This window comes from Lates calcarifer, linkage group LG18 (assembly GCF_001640805.2).
Source record: "Lates calcarifer isolate ASB-BC8 linkage group LG18, TLL_Latcal_v3, whole genome shotgun sequence".
Lineage (NCBI taxonomy): Eukaryota > Metazoa > Chordata > Actinopteri > Centropomidae > Lates > Lates calcarifer.
The window spans coordinates 8,763,814-8,771,914 of NC_066850.1; the positions used below are offsets into that span (position 1 = coordinate 8,763,814).

Here is an 8,101-nt window from a genome sequence, read left to right on the forward strand (position 1 = left end):
TTAATTAAATTAAATAATAATAATAATAATAATAAACTGTTATTAATAAGCTTAGGAAAACTTACTCTGGGAATACTTAAATAGTCGAGACTTCAAAAGACACAAATAATCCACAGGCAATGAAAAAGAGAATTTGTCGAATCTGCTTCTGTAAAATTTCTTGGTGCAGTTTGATGAGTAAACGGCAGAATATCACAGTGGAGGTGTTCGAAACCGCATACTAACATACTATTCATATTAAGTCTGGTGTCAAAGTTAGTATGTAGTGTGTTCACACTGCATAGTATGCGAATTTTGTGTACGCGAGAAATGCCCGGATGTATACTAAATCGGCAAGAATTTCAGAGTATGCACCGTGAGCTCACTGGATATACTCAAGTGTGTATACAAGTGTACCTACAAGTGTGAATATTTTAACTATATTATAGCTTGTATGTGGTTAAAATAATATCCAAACAACGAAGTTGATATTAATAACCTCGTTAAAATGAATCTATTTTGTTTATTGTTGTTGGAAGGCTTCTTTCCGTCTTTACGTTGCTGACGTATGTCATCATTGGCTGCGACGTGTGACCTTCTGGGCGGGGCGTAGAGAGGCGGAGAAACGAAGCCGGAAAACAGATTTAAAGCAAGTTAGAACCATTGCCTCTGTTTGCTAGTACTGTGGGAGAACCTCGTTACTGGAGAGGCCTGGATGTTGAAACAAACTTTAGCGCTGCCTTTTGGTCGTTAATTAAGAGGCCTGGATGCTAAAACAAACTCTGGAGCTGCTTTCTGGTCGTTAATGGAGAGGCCTGGATGCTGAAAACAAACTCTGGAGCTGCTTTTTGGTCGTTAGTAAAGAGGCCTGGATGCTAAAACAAACGCTGGATATGCTTTTTGGTCGTTAATAAAGAGGTCTGGATGCTAAAACAAGCTCTGGATGTGCTTTTTGGTCGTTAATAAAGAGGTCTGGATGCTAAAACAAACTCTGGAGCTACTTTTTTGTCGAACGAGTGAGACTGGACGCTGAACACACCTGCGGCGCGAAGGTGAGGCTAACAGTTAGCGGCTAGCTTTAGCATTAACGTTATCGGATAGCGTTAGCATTAGCATTACCGTGTAATGATATTTTTGAACTCCATTTTCAGTAAGTATATCGCGTGGGTAAGAATGTGTTTGTGTTTCTGAGACTTTAGCGTCCAAGACGTGAGTTGTGGAGCGTAGTAACTGTTTAGTTGTCTGTTTACAACTCCGCTTGCTTTACATTTCTCCTTACAATTACTCTGCAGATAATTTACTGTGTTGTAATTTTGTGCTCAACCTTGGTCATTTTAAGCCAATTAATGGCGGATTATCATGTCTATGTGATCATTTTGTGTCTATTTCTGGTGGTATGGCATCGTTTTGTGTCTCTAGCTAGCTGTTTTGCATCTACTCACGGTCAGCTTCTTTGTGGTTGTTTTGTATCGTATTCTGTCTTTGTAGTTTTGTGTCTATTCCAGGTCATTTAACGTTTCTTTGTGGTCATTTTGTGTTTCAGTGTGGCAGTTAAGAATCTCATTATGATAGTTTTGCGACTCAGGTTTTTTTTTATTTTTTTTTTTTTATACCTCTTTGTCGTTTTGTGTGTCTTCATAGCTTTGTGGTAGTAATTTGTCCATAGCCATCTATTGATCCTCTGTTGTGTATATTATTGATTAGAAATTTGTTTGTGGTGAATCCAGACCTCTTTGAGCTCAGATTTGTGTTAAATACAAGCTTGAAAACTAGATTTTAAGTCTGTAGTAGGTCACAATGTACGAGCTGAGCTCACTGTTAGAAATCTTTGTAAAAAATATTTTGAAAAATTGATTTTCTCTCTGAAATCAATAAAGTCATCTTCTAGTAATGTAGTAATAATTAATTTATGCACCTCAAAACTCAAAGTGTGATTTTCAGGGTTCTAGTGTTCAGTTTTCAGTTTTGTATTCTTCTACACTGTTCAAGTTTTTTTTTTCTTTATTAATGAGGTTATTTGTTTTTCAAGTGTTGTACTTGTGTTGTCCAGGTTTACTGGTTCAGCTGCTGCAGCCTGGACAGAAACACCAGCTCTCACCTTAAAAACCAAACAAGTATGTGTCCTCAAGATTTACCCAGTCTGAAAAAAATGTGTTGATGAGCTGGATTATTCATGTTAGTAACAGTGTTGGTATTTAATGAGTTTAGTATTGAATATAATAATAACTGAATAATTGTGTCACTAAATTGTCAGAAAATAATACTGGTTATAATAATTTTTTAAAACTCAAAATAGTTGTTAATTTTCTGCCTGTGGACTGAAGTATAATTAAAAGCACAAGTTAAAACCCTGCTTACAAAAACTTACTTAGGTGAAAGTTTTTATTATGCAGTTCACAGTAATATACATTCCTCCAGTGATTAGCTGACAGACAATTAATATAGAAATTTAAGAAAATCATTCTAGTTAGATTTTCCCAAATATTTAATGTCATTGCTTCTTATAGATGTGATGCTTTTTCTTATCATATGTGACAGTAAACAGCCCATTTTCTGAAGCACTAATCTGATGTTTGAAAAATGTTCTGGTTCAGCTGCAATGTTGATTTTTTATCTGTGTTTTCATGGTTCAACTGTTGATGAGGAATAGGTAATAGTGTATTGAACTTTTTCCTTTGTATATTTCTCTTTTTATTTCCTCCAGGTGTCACCACTTTGTCCACGATCGCAGAGAGTCTTCGCACAATGAAGAAGTTCTTTGAGACCAGGACTGAGGCCTCCAGGTAATTCACAAACAGGTTTACGTCAACTGTCCAACATAGAGCACTGACATTAAACTGGTCATGTTCAGTAATTGATCTTCAGTCTGAATAGTTTGTCACAAAAGACCTCACTCATTAAAATTTATTTACATAGTTCATGAATGTACAGTTAAAAGAAAATGAAGAATTTAAACATCAGCTCTCTGTCTCCCTCTCTCTCTCTCCTTCACTCTCTTAAGCCTGGCGCAAAGATTTTTAAAATCTTACCAGATGTAGAAAATGTGAGAGACCACACACATGACGACCAATAATGTCAGATTTCACAGTTCTGTTCTTATGGTGTGTGATCTGCAGAGAGAAGACCAACACAGCTACACCACACACTAACAGATTAACCACCAACAACCAGAGTCTGGACTCTCAGAACTCCAAATCTCACAACTTTAGAGTAAACAAACATGGTGGACCACAACATTTGTTGTGCTTCTGTCTTCAATCAGCTTGCTGCCTGATTGGCTATAGTTCCATTCCATTTGACAGTCCACAGAATGCACGCTCAGCTTTCCTCAGTGTTCCCCCCAAACAACAAGATTTCTGATCAGTATAATGTGTAATATCTATCAAGGCGGCTCTAATTGTCTTTAGAGCAGATCAGGGAGGGTAAAATCACTCTGAACACACCTCACACCACAGGAGAATCTGACAAGATCATCTTTAGAACCAATTGATAATCAGACCTTTGCTGACTTTGATCAGGGGGGGCAATATCTCTTGGTGTGTACCTCGCTTTACTCTTCTCTCTCACTCTGATGCTTTCTCTCTATCTCCGTCTCTCCCTTACCCTCTCTCTGTCTTTGTCATTTTTGAAGAAAAATGTGAAGAACTTTTTCAGTCCGGTTTCACATTGTTCTTCATTTTGGCTTCTATCAATCAAATTTTGTTAAAATTTTAACTGACTGAAGCAAAGCTAGTGGAGTCAGTTCTCCAGTCAGAGCAGCTTCTTCTGTCTTTGTGTAGAAAGCAAATGTAACTTGTGAACTACTTTTGATTAGTGTAGAACCAGTTAGTCCACACTCTTTCTTTGTAGATTCTTTTCTTCTTTGTAGATTTAGTGTCTTTTAATTCTCTATATTATGACAGTTTGAAGTTCAATACCCAGAAACACTCTGTGCTTTTATTTCGATGTCTTAAAAGTCACATCTTTATATTGTTTCTTGTGTTTTTCGCCACAGAATTCAAACTTGAACCATTAAATCACAGAGAGAAGAGACAGACATGAAGACATTTCCAGAAGGTCAGTGTTAGTTTATTCTTTTCAGTCTGACTCTGTCATTATCTCAGCTGCAGTTTGACACTTTAAAACCTCTTGTCTGGAACAATTAGCAACAAATTAAAGCAATTAGTATTAGTATTTTTCAAAAATGTAGCTGCAAAAAATAAGTTAAAAAATATGGAAGGCTATATATACATATAACAGGAAAATATAAAACCTTAGTTCAGAACAGAATAGAAACTCTTTTAGTAAATTGTTTTAAAAAATAGGTATAAAACTGTAAAATAAATTGATAAATTGTAAACCTTTAAATATTAAGTATAAAACCAACCTTCAAAATTGTCTAAAAAATAAATATAAAATCTTAAATAAATAGTTTTAAAAAGTAAGTACGAAATCATTTAAAATACATTTAAAACCCTAAAGGAATTGGTCTAAAAATAATGTGGTCTAAAACACTTAACAAACCTCATTAAATAAGGTTAAAACCTTTAAATGTTTGACATTCAAAGTCTGCATAAACCAAATTTGCAATTCAATTTTATGTATATAGGGCAGAATCACAAAAGTCATCTCAAGGCACTTTTCATATAGAGCAGATCTATACTGTACTCTTTAGATTATTATAATAAAAGAGAGAGAGACCCTACAGAACTTCCTTTTAAGAGGCAGAAACCGGTCTCAGGGTGGGCAGCCATCTACCTCAACTGGGTTCATGTTAGAGTGAGGCAGTAACTTGTTGCTATAGTACCACACTAGTGGACATGCCCCCAGCCTCTCAGAGCAGAGAGAGCTCCTTGTTTTTTCATGATTTTGAAACCTAATTTTATATATTTGCTGATTTTTAACCATTCATATTTACCTGGATGGTTAACAGCACATTTTTCTGTGGTGTGACTTAGAATGTTGTAATTAATTAGTGTAACTGCTTTACACAGACTTAAAAAGTATATATATATATATATATATATATATATATATATATATATAACCTTTAAAAATAGGGCTAAAAAGTAAGTATGAAATCTGTACAGAATAAATGTAGAACCTTAAAAATATCTTAAATATATCTAACCCTAAAAACTATATGACTGAACAGTGAGTGTAAAACTTGAATCATTACATTTTTTCTTAAAATAAAATGCAATAAAATGATCTGAATAATTTCAGTTACAAAATAGAGAAATGCAACTCAAAAGTTTAGAAAGACACTTAATGATTTTATTCCACACAGCATTTAATAAACCACAGCAAAGATAATGACATTTGACCACAAGGAAACTTCTTACGAGCATATTTTCCAAAGATGAACACGTACGTCATAAGTCGTTGATTGTTCATAAAGGTGCTTAGTAAAGTCTTTAGAAAATGTGCCCATGACTTCATGTTAGATGGTGAAAGTCTTATCTAATTAACAACTTCATAACACTTGTTTTCTTTCATCCACTTCAGGTCTTGAGCTGCTGTTGACTTCTCCTCCTCCTGCAGAGACAAGAACACGTATTATGACATGCATCTTAAGACAAAGTAACTATCTTAAAGCAGCCATCTTACCTGTGTTTTTCACAGACACACTTCAACACAGTGTTTGTGGGTCAGGTTAGATTTTCCTATTTTGCTATTTCAAACAATGCAATATCAATACTCAGATCCAATCTATTGCTGTGTACATAGTCCTGTTCGTATTGTTATATATTGTTATATTGTTTGTATTGTTATATATTATTTTGTTTTATATCTTGTCTTGTATATATAATGCCCTTTTCTATTTTTGCTGTTGCAACACTGAATTTCTCAATTATCTCAAATAAATACTTCTGAACACTGAAAATTGTCTGTTTAATGTATGAAAGTGAATAACTATACTATGACATTTTTTAACCATTTTTCATGCCATACTATACTATGACATTTTTTGGTGGTTTTTGACTCCTTACTATACTATGACTTTTTTGACAATTTTTGACTCCTTACTATACTATGACTTTTTTGACAATTTTTGACTCCTTACTATACTGGGACTTTTTTTTGACTCCTTACTATACTGGGACTTTTTTTTGACTCCTTACTATACTATGACTTTTTTTGACAATTTTTGACTCCTTACTATACTATGACTTTTTTGACAATTTTTGACTCCTTACTATACTATGACTTTTTTTGACAATTTTTGACTCCTTACTATACTATGACTTTTTTGACAATTTTTGACTCCTTACTATACTATGACTTTTTTTGACAATTTTTGACTCCTTACTATACTATGACTTTTTTGACAATTTTTGACTCCTTACTATACTATGACTTTTTTTGGTGGTTTTTGACAACATACTATACTATGACATTTTTTGGTGGTTTTTGACCCCTTATTATACTATGACATTTTTTGACCATTTTTCATGCCTTACTATACTATGACATTTTTTGGTGGTTTTTGACCCCTTATTATACTATGACATTTTTTGACCATTTTTCATGCCTTACTATACTATGACATTTTTTAACCATTTTTCATGCCATACTATACTATGACATTTTTTGACGGTTTTTGACCCCTTACTATACTATGACAGTTTTTGACCATTTTTGACCCCTTACTATACTATGACATTTTTTGACCATTTTTGACAACATACTATACTATGACATTTTTTGACAATTTTTCATGCCTTACTATACTATGACATTTTTTGGTGGTTTTTGACCCCTTATTATACTATGACATTTTTTGACCATTTTTCATGCCTTACTATACTATGACATTTTTTGACCATTTTTGACAACATACTATACTATGACATTTTTTGGTGGTTTTTGACCCCTTACTATACTATGACATTTTTTGACCATTTTTCATGCCTTACTATGACATTTTTTGGTGGTTTTTGACTCCTTACTATACTATGACTTTTTTGACAATTTTTGACTCCTTACTATACTGGGACTTTTTTTTGACTCCTTACTATACTGGGACTTTTTTTTGACTCCTTACTATACTATGACTTTTTTTGACAATTTTTGACTCCTTACTATACTATGACTTTTTTGACAATTTTTGACTCCTTACTATACTATGACTTTTTTTGACAATTTTTGACTCCTTACTATACTATGACTTTTTTGACAATTTTTGACTCCTTACTATACTATGACTTTTTTTGACAATTTTTGACTCCTTACTATACTATGACTTTTTTGACAATTTTTGACTCCTTACTATACTATGACTTTTTTTGACAATTTTTGACTCCTTACTATACTATGACTTTTTTTTGGACAATTTTTGACTCCTTAATATACTATGACTTTTTTTTTGACAATTTTTAACTCCTTACTATACTGGGACTTTTTTTGACAATTTTTTAACTCCTGACTATACTATGACTTTTTTTGGACAATTTTTGACTCCTTACTATACTATGACTTTTTTTGACAATTTTTGACTCCTTACTATACTGGGACTTTTTTTTGACTTTTTGACTCCTTACTATACTATGACTTTTTTGACAATTTTTGACTCCTTACTATACTATGACTTTTTTTGACAATTTTTGACTCCTTACTATACTATGACTTTTTTTTGGACAATTTTTGACTCCTTAACTATACTATGACTTTTTTTTTGACAATTTTTAACTCCTTACTATACTGGGACTTTTTTTGACAATTTTTAACTCCTGACTATACTATGACTTTTTTTGGACAATTTTTGACTCCTTACTATACTATGACTTTTCTTTGACAATTTTTGACTCCTTACTATACTATGACTTTTTTTGACAATTTTTGACTCCTTACTATACTGGGACTTTTTTTGACAATTTTTGACTCCTTACTATACTGGGACTTTTTTTGACTCCTTACTATACTATGACTTTTTGGTTGTTTTTCATACCTTACTATACTATGACTTTTTTTTGACAATTTTTGACTCCTTACTATACTATGACATTTTCTTTGACCAATTTTTTGACTCCTTACTATACTATGACTTTTTTTGACACATATTTTTTGACTCCTTACTATACTATGACTTTTTTTGACAATTTTTGACTTCTTACTATACTGGGCCCTTTTTTTTGACTCC

General features: G+C 32.9%; 2 long non-coding RNA genes across 2 annotated transcripts in view; one reads left to right on the forward strand and one right to left on the reverse strand.

The window, feature by feature from the left end:
- Window positions 1–93: 93 nt before the first annotated feature.
- LOC127143551 (uncharacterized) lies at window positions 94–5,929 on the forward strand. The gene is made up of 5 exons (XR_007815089.1): window positions 94–1,031; window positions 2,030–2,093; window positions 2,684–2,762; window positions 3,974–4,035; window positions 5,467–5,929. It is a non-coding gene; the product is annotated as an uncharacterized LOC127143551 (long non-coding RNA).
- The window catches only part of LOC127143552 (uncharacterized), a 9,768-nt gene continuing 6,779 nt past the window's right edge, over window positions 5,113–8,101 (reverse strand). The window contains exon 4 of the long non-coding RNA XR_007815090.1: window positions 5,113–5,496. This is a non-coding gene — a long non-coding RNA (uncharacterized LOC127143552). The remainder of the gene's footprint in view (window positions 5,497–8,101) is intronic.